The sequence below is a fragment of the Cyanistes caeruleus genome, chromosome 1, assembly GCF_971803275.1.
Source record: "Cyanistes caeruleus chromosome 1, bCyaCae1.hap1.1, whole genome shotgun sequence".
In the NCBI taxonomy this organism is placed as follows: domain Eukaryota; kingdom Metazoa; phylum Chordata; class Aves; order Passeriformes; family Paridae; genus Cyanistes; species Cyanistes caeruleus.
The window spans coordinates 57,996,646-58,020,945 of record NC_141701.1 but is presented as its reverse complement, the minus strand read 5'-3'; the positions used below and the strand labels follow the sequence as shown (position 1 = coordinate 58,020,945).

Below are 24,300 nucleotides of genomic sequence, written 5' to 3'. Positions count from 1 at the left end.
GAAAAAAATGAACGATTTTTCACTTGGATTCATTATCCTGCAGATCACTGCAGTTGGTACAGAAGATACAAGGTTACAATGCACTTTCTAGCTACCTCAGACCCCCTGAATCAATTTTTTAGACCATTTTTTTTTTTTTAATTTCCTTGTTATTAGTGTCATTCTAGGGTGCTATGTCAATTTATTTGAAGCAACATGCAAATTTTAACTCAATTAGTTTGAGTTCAAATAGTTTCAAGAACACCATTGATTGCAATGAATTTTGTCCACTCTTTGCTCAGGCTTATCTACAAAGAAAATATTTCCTGAAACCTCTTATTTGAGAAGAATTAATGGTTACTGAATCTTTTTTTGTTTGAAACAAGTAAAAACCTTACACCAAAGGCTACACAGCTGCTTACTTGCTTATTGATTTGGAGGAAGAAATGTCATTGGGAGGGTTATTAAAATACACGTTGAAACTGTTGCCGTAGTTTACAGAGGGGTTTCTTTTTAAACACTGTTTTTCTCTTTTGGACATGGTTTAAATGTTTCAAAAAAATATTTTAGTTCAGACAGATCTGGTATTTACTTTGTTTCTTCTCCTGATTGCCACTGATAAAATCACACAGCCTTTTTTTTTTTCCTTGCAAATTAATTGCAATTAAATACCAATTCAGTGAACTTTTTGGCTTTTATCTGCCTGGATATGCTCCTCATCAGGAGGTGAATTACTAACTTACTATTACCTACTATTGCACCTACTATTTTTCTTGCCTTCTAGGGAAAAAGGATTTTGCTAAAGTATTTGAAACTAGTAAATGAAGCACAAGCATTGGTGATGATGGCAGACATATATTTCTACACAGTGACCACTCTCTGCCTCTGGCCTTACCACTGTTTGCAGAAGCTGTCTATTTGGCCTTTACGTTCATGGCTTCTTTATCAGGTTTTCTAGCTGATTTTACAATTATTTCCAAGTTTGGTATTTAACTGTAGTAAGTTCATCATTCTTGTTTTATATTGGTTTTCAAGCTCTCCTGCTATCTCACAGATGCCTGGCATGGGCTCAGTTTAAACTCTTCATTTATATATTTCTCCGGGGCTTGAAAGAAAAACACAGAGCCACACAGCATACCCTGTATGACTGTGTGACTGTATTACAGTTTCTAGGATAGCTAGACACTGCCAACAGACAGCCTTTTCTACAGAGCATCATGTTCACTGTAACAGATATTAGAGAACCAAACAGGCCATTTGCAATCAATGGAAAAAAGTAGGATGCTAAGCTTCAGTGAGCACTCAGATGATTGTGGATCAATTGTGCAAAGAATTTGAGGAAAGTTAAAACAGCTTTTAGTACATTGGCTGTTTACATGAGTTTAATACAGTGGATGAGCTGTTGATGCCTTTTGCACTCGCGTTAGGCCCTGTATCCATTCCAATCTCCTTGGACTCAGCACAAGGATCAGCACAATGGTGTTTGTCTCTTCTGTAGCACTCATCTCAAAACTGGCAGGGTGTGTGTAATGAACAGAGGGGGGCAGCTGCTGCCTGTTACATCATGGGGCAAACCTTAACTGGGAACATGGGCCAGGTGCAGCTGGGTGTAGCACTGTGGGTATTTTTTCTTTGGCTTAGCCAGTGGACTCTGAGAGACTGGGAGGAAAGGTAAGTGGTATTGTGGTTGTAATTGATTATGTTTTTGTTTTTTTTTTTTTGTTTGGTTGTTTTTTTCCTTTTTTTTTTTCTTTCATTGGCTTTGCATTTAAGCCAGCAGTGACCTGGGCCTTGTATTGGAAATATCTAATCTACTAAGCAGTAAAGTTTAATTTTATACCTTATAATTTAATTAGTGTGTGATTATAAGCTCACTTAAATCAGGAGCTTATTTCTTCACAAGATATAGGAGAAACCAAAACCCCTTCATCAAACCTTATGGAGGATTTATTTCCCAAGTTGCATTATCCTACTGATCATTTTCAGTGAGAATCCTCTACTACCTTTTTACTACCTTTTTAAAACTACAGTTTTAGGTCTTTTGAGAGAATGTACATGATTTTATAGACTATAAAGCTGCCTTTTTTTTTTTTTAAAGCAGCTGCTGTGTTATTGCTGTTTGCTTTTCACAGTGATCTCATGCTGTAGCAGCTTTGTTCAGATATGTAATACCTGTATTATTATGTCAAGCAGCAGGAGTTTTTTGGTCAAAATGCTGGAATACCAGACTTTATCTATACTTCTATTTGCAGGACTTTTGATTTATCATGAACCCACAGCTCTGTGGTGCTGGGAATGACAGTGCATGTAACTGGCAATTAAAATCTTCTGAAAAAGGAGAGATAAAACATACTCTTCATACTGTCACTGAGAACTGGAAGTAAGGCTCTCTAACACTGTGACTTCACTATTAGAAAGTAGCATCACTTTTATTTTCAGGGAGTATTTGCCCCTAACGCACAAAGAGCAGCTACCTAGCAGAGTGTTTTCCCCAAACTTGCTCATACATGCCAAACATTCCTGCAAATTTTTATTTTTTTTTTCCTATTTGAAGCACCACTCAAAGATTATTTACATCAGAGTAGGGTTTTTTTGAGGGTCTCTGGTGGTTGTTTGAGAAACATAGCATTCCTCAAATTACTCTTTTTTGGTCTCAGGCTTCCAAAATTAGTTTTTCTCTTTGGATATATCCCAGTGGTGTGGTCTGGCCAAGATATACCTTCTTGGCAGCATTTCTCAAGCCCACAGTCTTAAAGGCTAAGATAGCCACTTGCACATATTAATACTAAGGACTAAGCACTGCCACTCAAAGCTGAAGGCTCTCATGAGACTTAAACGCTATTTGTTACAATTAAAAATTTTCCCAACAAAATGTGTTTCTTACAAGAAAAAACAAAGCATTTTTTGGTTGCCTATTTAATTTGCATAGGTTTACTTTAGAATTTGGGCTTTTTCTGCTCAGATGGACTATAAAGGGCTATGTTTGTATAATCAAATAGTATATAGCTTCATGTTGGGGATCACAGTCATGATGGTCAAGGAGTTGTGTTTCTGAAGAGTAATTTAGTCCTGCTGTGGTTACAGTAACCTATGACATACCAAAGACTTACGTGTTCACCTGCTGTTCCTCCTGACAGAGTGTTCCCCTAGCATAGCCAGTTTCTCCTTCCATTAAAAAGTTCCTGCCTGCATGCCTCACTTTTATTACCATTATATTGTAAAACAACATGGGGGCACTTAGGGAGTAGTGAAATATAATAATTGTGAGAAGTCCTTATCCAGTACCCCAGGATTTAAATTGATTTCAGCTGTCAATTATTTCTCTCCTCCACCTGTCAAACTGATTTTCTTCTTATTGGTATTGAGGAGAGATTGTCACTGTTCATTAAAAGCAGATAAATTTCCAAATATGTTTCAGGCTAAGAGCGACCATCTGAAACACCACTTGCCTAAATTACAGTAGTAGTAATTTGGACAAGATACATTTGTGAGGAGGTACAGATACTTACACACATATATATGCACTTAGTGCTTTCTCAGGGCAAGTTTATTTATTTGCCTGGATTATATTGGGGTTTTTTTTAGTTAATGGAAATTAATGAATAGAGCTGCTCTTAATGAGAACAAGTATCCACGTGCCTTAAGATACAGTCTTGCTTCTCCACTGTCTTGTACCTTATATTGTTTTAGGCTCACATAGGATGGGGTATCAAAGGGTGTCAGTGCAAACCAGCACAGGCAATAGAAGAGGGGATGAAAGCAATACTCAAGATAAGCATGGCCCTAATTGTTTCTTGCAGTAGTATTGTGCTCATAAATAAATATAATAAATCTATTTTGTCTGCTAAACAAAGCAGAGGGGTTAATTTATTTATTGGGATGTAGACATGATGGATCACATCTTGAGCCTTCTGATGTTGCAACAAGCTGGTGATTTATAGTTTGTCATCTATAATTAAGGGTTCCCAGCAGATGTGTTTATTACTCTTGCATAGCAACACAGCAGTAAAACAACACCTGCACACAGTGGTTGCACAAGTATATGACTGAGTCTCAGCACAAATGAGTTGAATCTCTAGCTCATAACTGACTTTTTTATTGCCTTCTAATGGAATTAATTTTATTTTACTGTAGCTCGTCAAGTTTGAATTAGTGTCCTTATGTTATGTGGTTCTAAAACTGATTGACATAAACTCACATTTTTGCTTTATTTTCTATGAAATTGGGAAAATGCTTTAGGAATTCAAGTCTCTAGAAGGTTGGGTTTTCCTGACTATCTTATCTGTAGTCTGTATTCAGATGTGTGTGATTTTCTCACTTCTTTTGACAGCCTTTCTACAAGTACCTGGGTGAAATGGAAAAAGTTGATTTGTATTCATACCCTACTGTACAGCTACAAAGCTGAGCTGAGTGTATAAATTAAAAAGACAGAATATGTTACTGGTTTTTTTTTTTTTTTGTTATTTTAAAAAATACATTAACTCCTGTGTTTTGGGGTTTTTTTCATTTTTTTAAATGAGTGATGATATTTGGTGGGAGAGAAGTTAATTTCCAGACTAGTAGGATAGCATACTGTTGCTTTAATTTAATTATGTATTCACAGCTTCTTTCTACTATTCTTTGAATAAATATTTAAAAACTCACTGTTTGCAAATCTTTACATTTGCATCCAGCATAAAATTAAACGCTTTCCATATCTAATAAAATGGATTGACATATTTTTTATTATATAAGCATTTTCTGGTGGAGTCAGGTGTAAATATGAATTTATTACTAGGAAAAAAAATCTAATGTGATTTCTGGAAGTACCAAATTTTCACTTTCTAGAAAGAATCAGTTGTTAGATAGATTTGAATAGATTTGCTTGACACCAACCCATGTTTATTCAAATTGACTCTTGCTCTTGCAAACTGCCTGCTTGTTTTCTGCTGTTGAGAGAGCAGCGGGAACTCAATATTTAAGAACAGAATTAAATAATACTTGCAATTAAAGGGAGACTTCCTATATCCTGACTACTTTTTAACACTTTTCAAAATGTTACTGTCATAATGAATACTTCAGACTTTGTACAAGTCTTCTGTGGCAGTCGGTAACTAGTGCTACTGTGGAGCACAGGAGAGATAAGGTCTTGCTGGAGAGGTACAAGTCAGTGCTGAGCAAAGGGGAAGGATCTCACCCCTCAGAATGCTGGTAGAACTCTTCAGATACCTTTTATTATTCTGCTCACTCACAGCAGAAGGCCCCCTTCTCTCATAGTGTGTTATCTTAAGCCACATAAAGCAAATTCTCCAAGTAATCACAAATAATTTTGATTAATTTGCTTCTGGCTTTGAGGACTTCTAGGGTTTGATTTCCTATCAGAGCCATATAAGCTCGGTTTTGTCATATTCGAGCAAAAAAAACTCAAGGAGCAATTCAAGCACTTAAGTCCCTTTGAGCACATTTATTGGCACCTAGCCTGGCTTTCCAGCTTCCCAGGGAATCCTGAGGGCAGCTCAGAGAGAGCGTCTACTTTGAATCATGGAGAAACTCTTCAACAAGACTTATCAAAGAAAGGATTTACCTAGAAAATAAACTCCTTTGAAGTAAGGCTGCAGCTTATTTTCTATTGCATTGACAACTGCAAAATGCTGGCAGTTCTTCTGTAACAAGTTCTGCCCAATACTGCTATTTTGAATGGTCTTTGGTAGGGTTTGAGAAAGGTGGAGGAGTGACAATAACTGGAATGTCTGCAATTGAGCTGAGCAAAGTCAGGGAGCAAAGAACATCAGTTTATTATGAGAGGAATTGAATTCAGAGTTGTGTTTAGAGTCCCAGTAGAGCACTTTTCTGCTGAGAAGTGCTTATTCAAGTTCAATTTGAAGTATTTTGCAGGAAGCAGTTTCTAAAATAAGCCCCTTTTCATAGCTAACATAATTATATTAACATTGATATATAATAACAGTTTGTGTCTAAGATAATTGAGAAAGTGACTGTTAGAGTCAATATATGAAAAATGCCTTCCAATAGGATTTGGGAAAGAACCATCAGCATTTTGCAGTGATTAAAAGTGCAGCTATACATTTGCCGTCTCTTGAGGGCTGTTATAACTTAATACAGCACTGACTGTCACCAAGGGGAGTGAAAAAATTCTCTTTATAAGAAGTCAATTTTTCGCTTGAGTAATTTTATGTAATAATTACTCTCAGTGGCTATGACAAGTATACCTGTTGTATGCCTGTGGCCTGTTTGTGTCTCTTCACTTGTGGTGCTGTTCTGAACCTCCTGCAAGTTGTTTGGCCTTCCCTTTCCATTAGTTATTACTGGACTGAAAAACCCCAAAATTGTGGGGCCTGTGTTACGGTGCAGAGAAGAAACTGGTTAGTGGCAGTTTCTTAAAGAGACAAGAGTATAAAGGGAAGGGACCCTCCTGATTTATTTATTTGTCCTCCTATAACCAAAATGACACTTGGTGACTACTCTGTTGGATCAGGATCTGTCCCATTTCTTCCTAGGGCTGTTTAATGAGAGGATAGATATTGGCCATTTTTGGAGGAGGCATCTGGCTTTGAAGGAAAGAAATAACTTAAATGACTTAAGGAAATAGTGGAAGTCTTGAAGCAACTAGAAATTGGCCAAGTTCAGCTGAGGATGCAGGAGGTGGCTACCATAGGGTGGTGCTGCTCTGTAGGACAGGATGTCTCCTCCAGGAGCTTCCCTGGTACATCACAGAGCTTCAGCAGAATGCTGGAGCTTGGGCTGGGGAGGAGGATGCAGTGACCTGCCTATAGGAGGAAGGGAGCAATCTGTGTAGAACCAGGAAAGATGGAAAATAGGTGGATATTTCTCTGTACAGACCTGGCTAGAGCTGGTGTTTTAGGTGCAAAACAGGCTTTTAAAGCTTCATGACCCTTCTTAAAGATGAAGGATTGCTGTGGAGAGGAGGCTCTATGAGAGGACTATGCTGGTAGAAGTCTGGGAGAGCTAGTTCAGCACACAGCTCTCTACACTTATAATCTGGTTACTAATCTGGTCTTTTTCATTTTTTTAACTGTAAGTGTAGAAAATAGGAATTAATTTTGCTAAAATAGTATCTTAATCTGCAGATGCAGGGATTTCACCATTCTAAATATAATATTTTGATTTTAAATAAGTGAAACCTATATTCCTTGTTCTGGGAACAGTGCCTTGATCACACACTTCACACATTTAGCATGTCATAAATTATTTAGACAACTCCATTTTAATATTGGAGATGTGACAGTTCTGTCCAAAGTAAAACTTCAGTACAGACAGATTCTGCAAGTCTGGCTTTAGGCCTCTGCCTAAAGCTCTAATTTAAGAGCTTGTGATGTTTCAGCTCAATTTGTAGAAGCTATGTAGAGCATTCAAAGTAAGAGATTATAGGATGGGAGTAGCAGACTCCTTCAATCATATCCAGTCCTCCCACAGTCCTTTTTGCTCTTCTCAAGTATAAATTCAAATTCATTTCAGAGGAAGAGATGTTTCAGAAAGAACTTATACCTACCTTACACATTACAAATAAAATTTGCTGCTGCTCTGCACATACTGATGAATTCACCTTGGATCTTTTGGGTTACATCATCCAGAGAGCCAGGGAATGTAATAAAGGTTCATCTGTTTCCTCACAGTAAAGTTAGTGTAACAGAATGCTGATTCAATTATCTCCAAAAGATGGTAACTCATTTCAGTGGTGAATAACTTTCTATATATTCAAATCTATTTCTCTACAGTACAGCATCAGTTTTTGCAGACCTGTTTCTTGATGTTCTCACTAATTTGATTTGGCCTTTGTGTTCTTGTTTTTGATCTCTTCTTGCAGAGATTTAGTTGTTAATTGCTTGTTTGACTATAGAGTTAGATATTTGGTACTAGGAAAAAATCAGAAGAAGACTTATGGAATCTTTTTGTATGGTTTGCACCCTATCTTTTTTTCTATTTTGTCAAAATAATTTATTTTGTATTTTTCCACTCCTTGTGGCTGTCTTCTCGAAATTGTCTTATACATTGTTACTGTTCTTGTACTCTGTCTAGAGTAATGTATAGAGGTGAATTATTGCTTCCAAAGGGATTCACAGGGAATTCACACATAATTTTTTTTATAAATCTATTTGGGTTTTAGTTTGGGTTTGTATTTTCAGTCTTGGTATGAAATCTGCACATCCCCACATGGGATGTTGCATATATCCTGTGCTTAGTTTGGGGGAAAGAACCCCAGAGACCAGATTGTGATACTCTGGTTTTTATTCTACTGGAACATGGGAAATGTCACATGCAGTAAGGGCACTGATTTACTATTGAGTTAGGCTCTTCATTAAGCTACAACATATGGCTAAATAATTCAAAACTGGAGCATACATGAGACTGAAGAGCTGAAGCTCCAAAAATGGTAGGTAAAATGCTGAAGATCTGTTCTGGGCCTATTTCTTCTGCTCTGCGTAGACTACTGTGAAGATAAAAGAATTTGGTCACATATTGAATAATTTTAGCTTTCATATTTCAGACTTGTATCTGGTAAGTGTAACAAAAAGGCTTTGAAGGACAAAAAGAGCTGATGATATGATGAGTGTTAAAAAGTCAATGAAAAGTGAACCCAACCTTTGTATAATCCAAGTGCTTTACAGACTTAATCCCCAAAAAGAACTTGGAACTCTATGAGCATGGTTTGGCTTCATGGTTTAAATATGAACAGTATTCGGATTTGAATGTGCAGAGAGCCATGCATAATGGATATTTTTCCCCTTAGCTAAAGCCTGATGAGACTGTAGTTTAAATGTTTGACTCAACGTATAAAATCAGTATTTTGCAGGAGTTTGCTATCACACTCTGATTGCTCAGCTACCTTGATGTTTTAATTAGTTGTCTGAAGATATTTTTGGTCTGAACATAAACATGAATATGTACCTTAATGAATTTGGCAGGCATGTGAATTTCTTTACTTTCTTAGGGTGGGTGGCAGGTTAAGCATGCCCTTGAATAACTTCTGTAATTGTGGCAAAACATGGAGCAACTTTTAGAGCTTTTGGTCCTTGATATATTTTTTTTTTACTTGCACAGCTGGTCAGAGCAAAGATGACCTTCGATTCCTAAGCTGATAGCAGTTTGCCTGATACAGAAGGCGAGGGAAATCTAAATCTCTCATACTGGAGCTTATAAAGACCTCCAGATAACCAGCTTTGGATGGTAAAATGCAGTATTTATGTGAGAGTGGCCTGGTGGCTTTGATGTAGGTTACCTAACATTCTCCTTTCCACACTTGCAGGTATTGCTCAGAGAGCTCGAGCACTTCCCTGACTTGAACTGTTCCCAAAACAGTTTTGAATAGTCTGGAATGTTTATGTATGAGTAAGAACAACTAGGTTAGTTGTATCGATTTATGACTAAGTCATTCAGCTATTGGTTCAATATGCTATTGGCAAGTAACACACTGCACTGCAGAATTATTTTCCTGCTAATCAGCTCTGTTGTTCTCCACTGACTGATTTGGTTTTTCTTTCCAATGGAAACTAAATCCTTAGTTGGAGAAGGCTGAACACATATTTCTGTTGCTGCCTCTCAGTTTTTAACCCTGACAACACTTGCTGTTGGCCTGATTCTAGCCCTGCATGCCAGGGGCAGTGCAGTTGGTGTTGGAAGCTTTGCTGGGCAGACAGAGTTTAGAATACTTTAGAAATTTCACAGTTTCCTTCTGAGAAACAGGTCACTTTTCTGATCAGCTGTTTACTGCTGGGCCACTCGGTCCTCCAGGCCCTCATCTAGTAAAGCATGTTTTTGGATGTACAAGGAGGCAGAGCATGAGCCTTAGTGCCTGCAGGTTGTCTGTGTCTGGGTGGGTGTCAGGGACACTCCCTCTGCAGCTGGGCTGTGCAGCAGCTTTGCTTCTGATCTGAACTGTTGGATAATAAATTCATGCAAAAGGCAGAATGGATATGCTATATTAAACTAGTATTATTCTAGATCTGTCTGGCTGCTCCCATGGAATTTAACTTGTACTTGGTTTTTTAGCAGGAAGCTGAAGGGAAGCCCCCCAGGAGTGCCTGCAGTTGACTCTGAGGGTTCAGGGAACTGTGAGCTCCTAATATATTTTCAAGCTGCTTAAGAGAGATCAGAAACCGAAGATTAATTCTTTTTTTCTTTCCTTTATTTTTAAGCTGTCCTTTCTTCATTTCTTGCAATAATTTTTATATTCTGTAAAAATACTTCCAAGTTGCTCACTATTGAGTTGAAAGGCCTTCTTGGAGAAATTGTGAGATGCTGGACTTTTGCTGGCTCTTGTACCAGTGCTTTTATGAAAGTTCTCTAAATGCTCAAAAAGGCTTTGTTTGGAGGGAGAGACTTGCCCTCAATCAGTGTGTTTGACTTTCCCAAAGGCTATTAAGCTGCTAGTACCTCATTGAGAGACCAGAGGACAAATTGTGGTACATTACTGCAGGAATTCTGCTTTTCTTTGGAATAGGGGAAGGCTGCTGCATCCAAGAAGTACTAAAGTCTTTTAAATAAAAGAGTTTATTAGAGGTGAGATGCTAAGCCTGTCCTTGTTTGAGTCTCAGTCTTTCTGTACTGAGATATAGCTGTAACAATTACCGTTGTATATTTCAAATTACCACTAAATGGTCATATAATCAGGAATTTTAAATGAATATTTTTCTGATTGCCTGTTCTTTTAAGGGAGCATGATAATAACATAGGAAACAATAATCTTTTGGACTATGGGCTTGTTCTTTTTTTTTCCAATGAAGGCTTTATAAAACACAGGTATGTGATTTACAGTACAAGGCTGGCTTTTAATTTCCTGTTTTAGAAACTTAAGATAGATATTTGAAAGCTGAACTTCTAGAAATGGAGAAAAGAGGATTTTTTTATTATGATAAACATTTTAAAATAAGTGTGGGATTGTCATATTTTGAAAATATATGTATGTATTAAATGCTTGCAAGCCTGAAGTTTAGTTCAAGGTATATATTCTAGCTAAAGTGCGATTGAATTAGTAACTGTTGTGTATACAATAGAAATCTGAGGCTTTGATTGTTTCATGTAAATATATAATTCTGAATTTGTTCTACTCCAGTTGTAATGAAGATATAAGGAGCTGAGCAGCAATTACTGCAGTTGTCACAAAATTAATCATTAATGTAGGACAGGCAAAGTGAAAATTATACTTTCAGCATTTTCTCTCTGGCCTGACAGATACCCTTCAATTTCTGCTGCTGTCAGTTAAATATGTTCCCCTTTGCAGTGCTGGATTTTCCCTGGGCTTCGAACAACAGGCATGAGCTATGAGTCGCTGCTTGTTGGTGAAGGATGCAGAGCTTGCAGAGAATTCAGCTTGGCTTTTAGAGCAGGACTCTGAAGTTCTTTCTTTTGCCTCTGGCAGAGAGGTAAAAAGAATGAGTGCAGTTTTCTCCTTGTGAAAATAAAACAGATTTAGTGATTATTTGTAGTAACAACTATCTAGGACAGTTGGTTTTGACCTTACTGATTTATGGAAGGAGAAAGAACAAAATTCTCCAGTAGAGCATTTCAAGTATATTGAAACCATTCGTTTTTTTAACCCATGTTTTTGCACTGTAACATTTTTGGGTCATTATTTCTAATTGAAGCCAAGTGCTGATTTCAGACTGAGAAAAAGTTACATTAGAGTTGATTTGTCAGGAGAAATGACTGAAAACCTGAAGTCTTTGAATTTGAAAATTATGTCAAAAGCTTGTTTTGGTTACAATTTTTTGGAAAAAAAGAAGCTGGGAAGTGTCCAGAGCAAGATTTCTTCTATCTTCCTATTTGAAAGTCCCTAACCCCTTCTAAAAAAGGGGGAAGCATGATGCCTTACTGTGCTGGGTGTTCTAGGGTCTGCCTGACAGGCAGCATGAAGTCTTTTGATGATTAATGAGTTGCTTTTGAAGTGAGAAAATCTGGATGACTAATAGCTGGGACAATTTTCAGTGATGTGTAGCCTCACTGAGGTCTAACAGGAATAAATATATGATAACAGGGTGATAGCTCATATTTGTGTTTCCTAGTTTTGAGTGAGCATGGCATCCATCCACCAAGTAATCATTTTAATTCATGTTCTGTGAGAACTCCTTGCTGAGAAAACTTTGTGTGTTTACTTCTAATCTATTCTACCAGAAACAGCCTGGAAGAAGCAGCGATGCTTATGATGACCATGCTCCTTTCCTTTTTGCCTGGTATTGAAAGTGGGAAGAGAGCTGGCTTAGATGTGATGCTTTCTAAATGAAGAGTTTATGGAATTAAAGAAAGCTGGGAGAAGAGATACATATTGAAAAGCAGAACAGAAAATAAGTGACAATGATAACTGTGGAACTATAATCTGCTGCTCCTATTTACCTAATCTTAAAGCCAATAGCTGTTGTCTGTGTGATACCTCATACTTTTAGAATGCTATTGCAGGAAGTTAGTGGTGATCTCTCACATTAGAAAAGGAATTGATGAAAAAAGTGCAAGACTCTTTCTGAAGAGCAGTCCTGACTGTGCTCCCTTCCAGCTTCTTTTGCACCAACTTGCTGGCAGAGCTTGGGAAACTGAAAATCACTGACTTAAGGTAAGCCCTACTTAGCAACAAACAAAACATCAGTGTGCTGTCATTATGATTTTCATACCAAATCCAAAGCACAGCACTGTACCAGTGCATAAGAAGAAAATTGACTCTATTCCAGCCAAAACTGGAAAGCATTGTTGGTTGATTAGACAGTTCCTTGCTTCACACTGGTGTTTGGAGATTTCTGAGAGGTGTGACACGTAAGGATAACAAAGGCTAGAACAAATGGAATCTGAAACCACTTTATATATATGTATGCTGAAGTAGAAACAACCTTGCCTGTATTGATATATTTACCCCCTCTTCATACACTTGATGTGTCACTTGGAAACAAAAAGAAATCCTGCAGGTCATTCCTCTGAATCTCAGCTGCTCAGCCTGCAGAAGCTGCACTGCATCAATGATCCTGAGGGAGATGTATGTAGATAAAATTTGAAAGTTACAATAAACTAATTTGGTGTTGATTATAAGCAGTTTACAGACTTGTGAGTCCTTGCTGATGTTGCACATAGGTCGTATTTTACCTGCTTCACATAGGACAACTTCCTGCTTGCGTCTCATCAGATCTAAAAGCAGACTAAGTTCACTGTTCCATTTAAATCTGACCCTCTATAATATATATATTATATATATATATTATTTATTCAAACAGTATACTTATTTTTGTGGTCCAGCAAGTTTCTCAACTGACTGTGTGAGGGTGATCCTAGGCAGAATGTGTACCACCAGCAAATCCTTGCATTGCAAATGCTTCTGTAAGATCTGCAGATGCACGTCTGTATTTTTTCTCTCTCTCTCCCCTAAATTTTGGGAAGTGTGGCAATTAACTTCTTTTCCTGTCTGGAGGATGTGAACTGTCAGCTGGATAAGAAGTTTGGGCTGTCTTCTGACCAGACATTCTTTAGGACTGTTGACCCATCATTTATGAGATCAAGCTATTATTCCTCTCAATTTGTAATATGAAGGGGTGGAGGGAAGAGGAAGCCTCCTAAGTAATTCATTATTTTAAAGAGTCCATAAGAATTTATAGCTAGCTCGCTTGAGGTTAGTGACTTAAGGATTTTGTCATTCAGTCCATTCAATTCTGCATTTTTCTACATGTAGAGGATAAACACAAATGAAATTATAATGCTCTTAGAAAAAGAGTGGTTTTGATGTTTTCTTTTAAACTGAACTGTACATTTTTGAGTAATAACATTGTTTTTCCTGTTGGGAGGAATAATTAATATGAGCCTCTATGCTTTTTTTTTTTTTCATTCTGAAGTAAGAAATACTAAACAATTATATATGCAGAGATCTGCTTTTTTATTCAGCACAGCAGCATGCTGGTCTGCAAGCAGATCTGCTGATTTAAATGGTGTTATTTCTGAATACTTTTAGAAGAGTTAGAACAAATTTAGAAGGTCATGTTTGATTCTGATGAGGCTACGGCTGCAGACAAGTGTTTGAAACATGTATAAGTTGCAGAACACAGCCTTATTGCAAATGGGCAATTATGCAGATGTGAGTGTGGTCTTCCATGTGTGAAGATGTCTTCCTTCAGTAGAGAAATTATACATTTTAGTGGTATACCATCTTAGGTCAAGGTGGTGTGAAGAAAATTTTACCTATTTTCTGTTTCAGAAATTGACCATTGCATTTATTTCAACATTCTATTAGATGGGTTAGTACATAAAATTGCAGAACAGAGTTTTTTTTTTTTTTCTTGGCTATCTGTTATAGGCCTTTCACAAGTAGGTCATGGAAATGAGGATTGGAAGTCATTAGGAATAACGTCTTTGTTCTCTGTCATATTACTGGGTAATGAACTGCTTGTTGAACAGCAGTGATGAGCACCCGATGGCCACCAGCAGCTGAGTCTCCATAAAAATGATAATACTTTCACAGATGTAAGTATTGATTCCATTTTCCCTTTGCCTTAGGGAATTATATGATGATTATTGTTTATTATTTCTTTGGCTAACAGAAGTTGGTAGTGGAAATACTGATAACAAAAATTCCTGAGTCTGTCAGGAACCTGGTGAAGTACTCTGTGGGATGAACCTTTCCACGTCCAAAGGCCTCTGGGTGAGGGAAAACAGTGCTGTGTTCAGTACTCTGGCAGCTGATTTTTATTTATTTTTTTTGTGTGTGTGTGTTATTTTTTTTCACTTCCTATCTGTGGAGGAAATATAGGAAATCTGAATGATGTAATCTCTTAATCCTGACTGGATAAGGAATGTTCCTCTTTTTACCATAGACTTTCTCTTGGGAAATGTTGAGAAATTTCTCATGTTGGTCTGCAATATTACTGGTTCTGCAGCTGCATATAAAAAAGGGATCAGGCATTCAAATTGTGGGGCTTTTTGATGCTGAAGTAGGAATAAGACAATCCTTTCCTTCACCTCCTCTCAAGTATTGAATCCAAAATATTCTAGGCCTTTTTTTTTTTTTTTTTTCTCTGAATTGTGACTTTCTCAGAATTGAACTCAGTTTTTTTAAAAGAAGTTTTAAAACTTAGAGTTACAAATCTTCATGTCAGGGTCTGCCTTGACTGAAGATCTTATTTTCCTCTGGTTCTTCTGGGAGCTCAACTATATCCTACGAAAAATGCCGTATTTCAACAAAAACTCAGTCTCGTATACCTGTTATCTCTGGACAGATCTGGGTCTATATGTCAAAAGTGGTTAGAAAAATAGTCTACAACCACTGGATTTTTCTACCATACCTACAGCTCCTCAACAACCAAAGCTTCAATCTGTATGGATTCTCCCTCAAAGAGAAGGGGGAGGACCTGATATGCAGATACCTCTCAAGAAAGGAGCTGATGCTTTCAGAAATATTGAGGACATTACTGTGCTGCCAGTGAGGCTTGGAAGAAGAGATGATGTTCCTAGATGGGAGCCTGTGGATCGTCTGCTTTTAAAGGATTTATTGGATGCTGTGGAAAGAAAAGGACTTGGTTCTTCATATTTCATACAGTTACTAAAAGGTCTTTTCTGCAGTCATGAAATGTTGCCATGTGACTGCAAATATATAGCCTCAACAATTTCCACAGATTAGCAATATATACTATGGAATTCAAGATGGAGAAAAGCTCTCCTTGAATTGAGGAACAAATATGCAAGAGGACCATACGCAGGCACCACAGTGGCTCAGATGGCAGGAGATATGCCGTACCATAAGCCAGAAACTCAAATAGCTGACCTGCCACCAGAAGTGCTTTGAAATATTGTAGAAGCAGCTGAAAAGATGGTGTCAATCCAAGGGACACAGGTGCTGATGTCACAGTCATCTCACATCTCCTCTGTCCCCAGGAATGGGGCCCAAAAACTCCCTTGAGTACCCTTTCAGGCATTGGAGGGAACACCTTGTGCCTGCAAAGCGAATGTCCCATCATCATTACAGGGCTAAGAGAAGATGGTCATTGCTCATCCTGTTGTGGTGCAGAGACCTTTCACAATATGGGGAAGAGACATTTTATCTCAATGGGGAATGAGAATAGAAGTGGATTTTTAATAGGGGTCGCTGAGGCACTCACCACCTTGAAACTGACTTGGAAAACAGACAACCCTATTTGGGTGGATCAGTGGCCCCTGGGAAGTGGAAAATTTAGTGCCCTCAAAAAGCTGGTCAAAGAACAGTTGCAGAAAGGCAGCATTAAGCCACCAACCAGCCCCCGGAATTCTCCAGTTTTCATGATTCATAAAAAATCTTCAGGTTCATGGAGATGGATTCATGATCTTTGGAAAATCAGTGAGGTCATTGAAGAGATGGGACCCCTTCTGCTTGGACTTCTGTCTTTTTTGATGATTCTGAGACATTGGCCAATCATAATCTTTGATCTCAAGGACTGTTTCTTCAACATTCCGCTTCATCCGGAAGATGCTCCTTGATTTGCCTTCTCTGTTCCAAGCATCAACAGAATGAAACCCCTGCAGAGATACCATTGGGTGGTGCTACCCCAAGGTCTATGCAATTCACTGACAATTTGTCAATGGTTCGTGGCACGTGTCTTGTCTCCAGTGTGGAAAAAAACATCCAAAGGCATTGATCATTCATTATATGGATGATCTGCTCATTGCAGCTGCAAACCAGCAAGAACTAGAGGAGACTTGCAGCAGCATGTTTACAGAAATTCAGAAGGCAGGATTGGAAATTTCCACTTTGAAAATTCGGGAAACCTCACCATGGAGTTACTTGGGATGGATGATCACAGCACAAGCAATAAGGCCACAAAAAATACAAGTGAGGACTCAGGCCAACAATTTGCAGGACTTAGAGTGACTCTTGGGTGAGATCAACTGGGTCAGATCAATTTTGGGAATCATAAGTTATGAACTTTCATCACTTTTCAATCTACTGAAAGGAGACAGTAATATTAGAACTCCCAGAACTCTCATGCCTGAAGCTCGGGATGCTCTTGAGAAGATCACTGAAGCTCTTCAGCAAAGACAAGCACATAGTTTTTCAGTGACTCTCCCCTTTTCCTTGGGTGTGTTAGGGGAGGGCATTCAGTTGTATGGTCTTATATTCCAATGGGATGATTCAGAAAGAGATCCTTTGTTGATAATAGAATGGATATTCTTGCCCTACAGATTTCTTAAGGCAATTTATGCTCCATTGGAAATGGCAACCCAGATTATTATCAGGGCCAGAACTAGATTGCTAACAATGGCAGGGAAAGATTTTGCTATGATCTACCTGTCTCTGAATTAAAATTATTTAGATTGGGCATTGCAAAAATCAATTTGCAAATTGCATTGCTAAATTTTTCAGGTGTTTGTTCAAATAATTTCCAAAGCCATAAACTGCTGCACTCAAAATTAAGTTACAGAGACAAACCCAAAATACTTGAGGTACCATTGGATGCAATAATGCTATTTACTGATGGTTCAGGAAAAATGCATAAATAAGTCATAACATGGCAGGATGCAACCACAAAAAAATGGGAGTCAGATATTCAAACAGTACAAAGTTCACCTCAAATTGTGGAGTTAGCAGCAGTGGTCAGAGCATTTCAATTATTTCAAGAAGCTCTCAATTTGACCACAGATTCAGCCTATGTGGCAAACGTTGTCAAAAGTATAGAAGGATCTCTTCTGAAGGAAGCTGATAATGAGAATTTGTACTGTTATTTTGTGAATATGCAGAAATTGTTACAGCAAAGGGAAAATCAGTATTTTGTTTCTCATATCAGAGCACATTCTTCTCTTCCAGGGTTTTTGGCAGAAGGAAATGCCCAAGCAGATAAGTTAACCATGGTTATTTCAGACACCTTGCCAAACATTTTCGAAAAGGCAAAATTGAGTCATGCATTCTTTCATCAGAATGCTCAAGCATTGATGTGCACTTTTCGCATTTCAAAGGAGCAAGCGAAAGCTGTCATAGGTGCTTTCCCAGGTTGTCAGCCGGCACAGCCTCCTGGATCTGCAGGGGCAGTGAGCCCAAGAGGGTTAGAGAGTTTACAATTATGGGAAGTGGATGTCACGAGATATCCACCTTTTGGAAGATGCAAGAATGTCCATGTGTCCATAGACACTTTCTCAGGTGCAATTTTTGCCTCTCTTCACACAGGTGAAACAGCAAAACAGGCAGGAAAGCATTTTTTGCAGGCATTTGCATCATTAGGTGTACCTAAGGAAATTAAAACAGATAATGGGCCAACTTACAAGAATCGCACCCTTGACAAATTCCTGAAAAAATGAGGTGTTCACCACACTTCTGGCATCCCTCATTCTTCCACAGGTCAAGCAATTATTGAAAGAACACATTGTACTTTAAAATCTATTTTAGATAAACAGAAAAGAGGAGAGGCACAAGCTACACCTCAGATGCGATTGAACAAAGCTTTGTATGTTTTAAACGTACAAACAGCTCCTTTACAGAACTTACTCCTCCAATTATCAGGCATCTCTCAAATAGTACCCAGGCAAAACTAAAGGAGAAACCTTTGGTTTTGATCAGAAATTTAGAGTCAGGATGGATTGAAGGTCCATTTCAACTAATCACCTGGGGAAAAGGTTATGCATGTGTCTCCACGGGTGCAAGACCAAAGTGAGTTCCCGCAAAGCACGTGAAACCGTATCAAACCGAGAGGCAAGCAGACGGAGACCCTGGAAACCAAGAAGCAAGCACACAAACGTGATCCAACATGAAGACAGCATCTGACATCTTGAACATTAGACAACTTGCGTGAGAAAATTTATGGACTGGGAACTCAGTGAGGGAGAGTTGTTCAGAGATCTGAGAATTCTTATGAAAGATAAAGCTGTTGAACAAGAAAATCAATCCGTTATTGTATTGTGCTTTATCCTTTCATTGGTTGCCTTAAGCTACACAATTTTACCCATGGGTCAGTCAAGAGAAAACGTCTGGAGAGCTCTGGCCAATGTGTCAGGTCTAGACATCATCTGCTTGACTCATTCATAGTCAAGGAAGCCATTCTTGAAGGGTAGTCAAGGAAAGTGTTTTTTCTTGGCAAAGAGAAGGGGGAGATGTTGGAGTCAGAGGCACAGACTTGTGCCCTTCTCTCTGATACCTGGCTCTGACATCCAAGAAAACACTGAATTTCATGTAACACCATGAAAACAACTGTTAGATAGAGAAACTGAGAGTGTGAGTGTGTAAATTAGAGAGTTTTCCTAAGTCACTGGGTGAAAAAGTTAATGTTTGGAGTTGAAACTAGATTAGAAAAGACAAAATGGAGGATTTAGGGTGTTGTCTCTTGTCCTTCTTTCTTCTACATCTTCTTCTAGAGGTTTTTGGGTAGTAGGAAGTGATTGGATAGAGAATCATGCAGCGCAGCACACAGGTATTGGGTCACTCAGAAAAATAATTTACTTGGCATTTGTTATTTGGGTGAAAATGAGTATAAAGATAAAAGAGCTGTACATTTTGGGGCCATTTTGTGCCATTTGAGCCAGTCGATAGTGAATTGAACTTGAGTGGAAAGTCTGGGAAGGCCTACCAAGTCTTTTGATAATATATTAATGAACACGAGAAACAAGAGCCTAACGAGCCTTTGGAGTATTCTTCCTGACACAGAGCTAAGATCAGTGTGACTCCCCATTGGGGAGTATCCTGAGGAAGCTCAGCCCTGAAGAGACTGAAATCGCACATCAATTCTATTCTTGGTTTGCCTCACACAGGAGAAGGTGTGCCACTTGTCAACTGAAGAGAGAGTTAAACATCGGTCTCCATAATCTACTCATTTAAAGAAATGAATTATTGTGTTGAGGTGAGGGACAATTGTTTCTTCTTGATTTGAACCTTCTGCATGTTGCTGTGAATATAGGCACAGGGCAAGATAAATATCCCCTGGTTTGTAGTTAGCCCTCCAAAATGCAGCAAGGTCCAGGGAGTATGGGTGCAAAACCATCTTATGGACATGGTCTGGAGCTCTGGCTTTCCTTTTTATGGTCACTTGTTCTTGAGGCTAAACAACTAGTCTCCTGTTTGTTCATTACTTTCTCAGTAATGATATTTCTTTCTACAGAGGGCTGAAGAACCCTTTTCTTCTGGCAGAGTGCTGTCAGAGCATTTTCTTAATCAGTGGAAGGACAGGAACAAATCTGTGAAACTATCAAGAGTTTTCATGAGAGAAGAGGGTCTGCTGTGACTGCTAGGTGTACATTACTTTCTAACGAGACAAGAAATGTATTGAAGCATATAGACTTTAACAAGAAGTAAGTTGGTTTAGTGGGCAGGATGAGAGAGAGATACATTTTTACAAATAAATTTTTATTGTAAACATTTTCTTCATTGAAATGAAGAGGCAGTGTGAGCCTATACTATGTAAAATAGGATAAATGTTAGCTGAATGCAAATGCAAACTCAAGGGGTTTTTTAATACTTCACTCAAACACTGGATTAATGTTTAATTCTGATAACTAAATCCATTAATGGATATATTTCTTACTAATTTAGATAAATGAGTTTTTCAGGCAATTTTGCTATTTCCTCAGGGCATGGGTTCCACTTGCCTGAATATTGCTCTAATGAGATGATGGCACAGTATCCCAATAGCTCTTTTTAAGATATGGGACCTCTGCCATTAGCTGAGAAGTTCAGTTCAGCTTCTTTATTTTTAATTAATGAACAGGAGGTCTTTTGTATGAAGAAATCAGATTATACTCTGGGGATATGAAGTATTTAGTATAATCCCAGGTAAGGTAGAACAAATAGACTGAATTTAGAAATACTGAAGATGTTTCCTGCAAAAGGCAGTTCCTATAAATTCTTCTATGTTCTCCATTTCTGTGGCTCTTGAAATAATTGAATTCTTATTTTACCAAATCAAGAATGACCCTACTTTCTACATGGCTTCCAAATAAAAGTTATTGTTTGAAGCCTATTAGAAAAAATTAAGGGGCACTGAGGAAGTTGAACTTTTTAAAAACAGTTTGGTAGGCTCAGGTAAGTGAAACCTGTAGAAAGGTTGAGTAGAAGGTGCAGGCTGTTCTTCATACTCTGTGATAACTCATGGCTAGAATGTGAGCTACCAATTTGTGGCTGACATGGGAGGAAACAATCTAGCTTTAGATAATGGATCTGAAGGGAAAGAAAAATCCTTTTAAAATCAGCTACAAAGCCGAGGCTACAATGAGAAGATACATTTTCCAACTGTTTACATAAAGCGGTTTTGCCTGACATAAGGCACTGCTCTGTTTCATCCACCTGTTTGTGTGACAGCTATCACTACTCTCATTTCTCTGGTTCATGAGCGCACCAGAATGTGAGTCCGTGGGTGGGAATTACCTTGGTTTTCTTCCTACCTGCTGGATGTAGAATCATTCTCAGCAGATGTCAACACAAAGAATAACTTGTCTAGCTTTATCTAGAGAATAATATTGAGCAACCATATTTAAAAGTAAAGACTATAAATCTTTAATTATGGAATGATAATCCATAATTCATAAACCAATGAAGATCATCTAGCCCCTGCTTGAATTAGAAGCTGAACTAGCTTCAGAGTTAAGTCAGGGTACTTATGGCCTTGTCCTGCTGAATTTTAAATGCCTGCAAGAATGTAGATCCCCAGACCTCTTAGGGCAATCTGTTCCAGTGCTTATCCATGCTCACTGTGAACCTTTATTCCTTTTTATATCTAGCAGTAATTTGTCTCAACGAGTGACTATTGTCTTTCTCCTTTCACTGTGCTCATCTGAGAAAATGGTGACACCTTCTTTATAACCACCCATGAGGTAGAAGACACTATATTTCTTCCTGAGATCTTGAAGTTAGGCTTGATCTGAGTAGAGTAACAGGTAATATTGAGAAGGCATGAAGAATAGAGATGGAAACAGAAGTCTGGTGATTGATGGGGTTTGGGATACATAGGCACAAGCTCTTACTCAGTTTCAGTCAAAGTGTAGATCTTTCTGCCTCTGGCAAAGAGACAATGTTAGAACTTTAGTTTGTCAGGGACTGTGACAGGATTTCAGCATCATGTGAGTTCACAGAATCTCCAGCGCCAGTATAGGGCACAACCTAACTTTAAGGAATGCCTTTGGCAACAAATGGTTTATCTGCTTTCATGAGCAGTGGTAGTGTGATATTAAGTAACTATTTGCATTCATAAAATATGTGACTTGACCGGAATGTTGATACGGGTTTTAACTTGGTCTTAGGGGAAATCGATGGGCCAAGAAGTTCAAAAGCAGTTAAGTAATCTCGAAATTTTGAGAATAGGCTCTTTCTGCATTTTTTCCCCTCTTGTTTCAACTGTGTGTATTTCTGTTTTAATTCCATTTTCTCTAAATGAAACAAGCCCTTTTACAGTCTCATTTTGAAAGAATACAAACAGTGAGTTCAGCAAATGAGGTGTATAAATGTGTGAATAGGACATAAAATGTCAACACAGATTTGGCCTTTTTTGCATTTGCAGTTGTCACTGCCAAGGGAGTAAGTGACATTCAGCATTGGCTTCAGTATTATAACACGGCATTCCCCTATGGCAGTATCCCAATGAGGCAGGCAGAGCTTCAGAGTGAGAAGAGCAGAAGCAAACATCTCTTTTTTTCTCTGTTTCTTTTTAATGAGTGGTTTTGTGATGTTTTCCTTTGTGTGAAGAAAATACTTTGAAGTAACAAAATCTAAGGCAAGTAAATTAGCTGCTGGTGAAAGACTTTCTTCTAGGGCAGGGGTTTTCAGTAGAGGGGAACACAGAGGATGTCTCAGTGGCCACAGTGCTGGTCTTGGAGAATGGGGCTCCTTTGACTTTTCCTTGAGAAAGATTTGTTATTAAATGGTTCTTTCTTCACTACCTGTGAGAAGGTGCTGTTTGAAGACCGCTGAAAACAGAAAGCTGGAAGACTGAGAAAGGCACAGATGTTGAGAGTTGTTGAGAACTATACTGATACTTGTATGATAGAAATTCTGATTTTTAGTCCCAGCATTCTGGTGGAGTGGTGGCAGCAGAATTGCCCAGGTTCAATGGGCAATGATCATCCACTCACCTTTATGCAAGGGTATGGTACCACCTATCACTCTTTGGATGCAGAGGTAACTTGAAATCAGACTAAAGAAGGAGAGGTCATACCATTTTGGCAATTTCAAGGTGCACAGCTTGAGCAGTGATCTGGATCATGGTATCTTACCAGCCTTTCAGAATCACTAGTAGGTGCTAAAGTGAAATGCTCCCCTGAGCAGTGCTAAATTCCACCAAAGCTGAAAATGCTGAATTGTGTTCAGTATTGTACAAGACCAAGATACACTGCACTGCCTTACCTTGAACTTTTCTTCAATATATTAAACCAAAATTTGAGGTTGTTTTCTGAAAGTTGATCTTGTGATTAAAAAGAAAAAAGATATAAGGGTTGGGAGGGCTGGCTTTTATGAGTGCATGTGGGGAAATTTGTTTTTTATTGTCTCAGCTGCAAGAACTGCAGGAAGCTGCTTTTCTATCAGAGCTGGCATGCCACCAGCTTTATTGTTTGGAATACCTGTGGTTCCATCTGAGATACCTATTGAGTACATGTGGTTTTTATCTCCTGGCAAGTGAGGGAGCTCTCATAAAAGTCATGCTGATGAAATGTCTGGAGAACATTGGAAGAATATGAAATTTACTCTAAAGAGCAGTTAGGTAGTGCACTGTCTTTGACCTTGGGGTTTCCCAGGTGTTGGTTGCTTCTGTCATGTTGATGACAGCATAAGCAAGAGGGTTATTTTCCCTCCTTGACCTGATGCACAGAGTGGGGCATGCTGTCATTCTGGATCACCCAGTCCCTACTCATGAGTTCATGCATAGTTTGACTGACTTGCTTAGTGTTAACCTCTATTTCGCCCCCAGAACATAATAAAAATATTCAACTCTTTAGGAAAGAGTACTGTATTTGTATTTCAACAGTTTGATTACTTTTTTAAAGCTCTTGTATCTGGCCTCAATAAATTACAGAGGGTTTGCTTATTTGAATGTAAAACTATCTGATTTTCTGCCAAAGTTTATGGTTTTCTACTTTTATGTGTTTTCAGTCCTCATAGGTGCAAAAGTTGACACTTCTGTACGCCTTGAGCTTGGATTTCAATAAACTTTATGTATTGATTTACAGCAATGAAGGTCTTTTATTTTTGTCAGCTAGTCCTTTCATAACATTTTTCTTAAAAACTTAGATGTTTTCTTCAGTGATATACTGTCATAAAAGAAAGAGAAGAACATCACTGGAATAAGTGAGTTCAGGAGAACTTCTTCGTTGCTACATTTGGTTTATTCTGATTGCTCAGAGAGCAAAGGTCTGACAACAGATCTTTGATTAGGTTCAACACTTGATAAATGTTTTCAATAC

At 38.3% G+C, this 24,300-nt stretch overlaps 1 long non-coding RNA gene across 1 annotated transcript in view; it reads left to right on the top strand.

Moving 5' to 3' along the window:
• Nucleotides 1-1,538: 1,538 nt before the first annotated feature.
• LOC111925399 (uncharacterized) overlaps nucleotides 1,539-24,300 on the top strand; it is a 218,009-nt gene continuing 195,247 nt past the window's right edge. The window contains exon 1 of the long non-coding RNA XR_015288283.1: nucleotides 1,539-1,650. This is a non-coding gene — a long non-coding RNA (uncharacterized LOC111925399). The remainder of the gene's footprint in view (nucleotides 1,651-24,300) is intronic.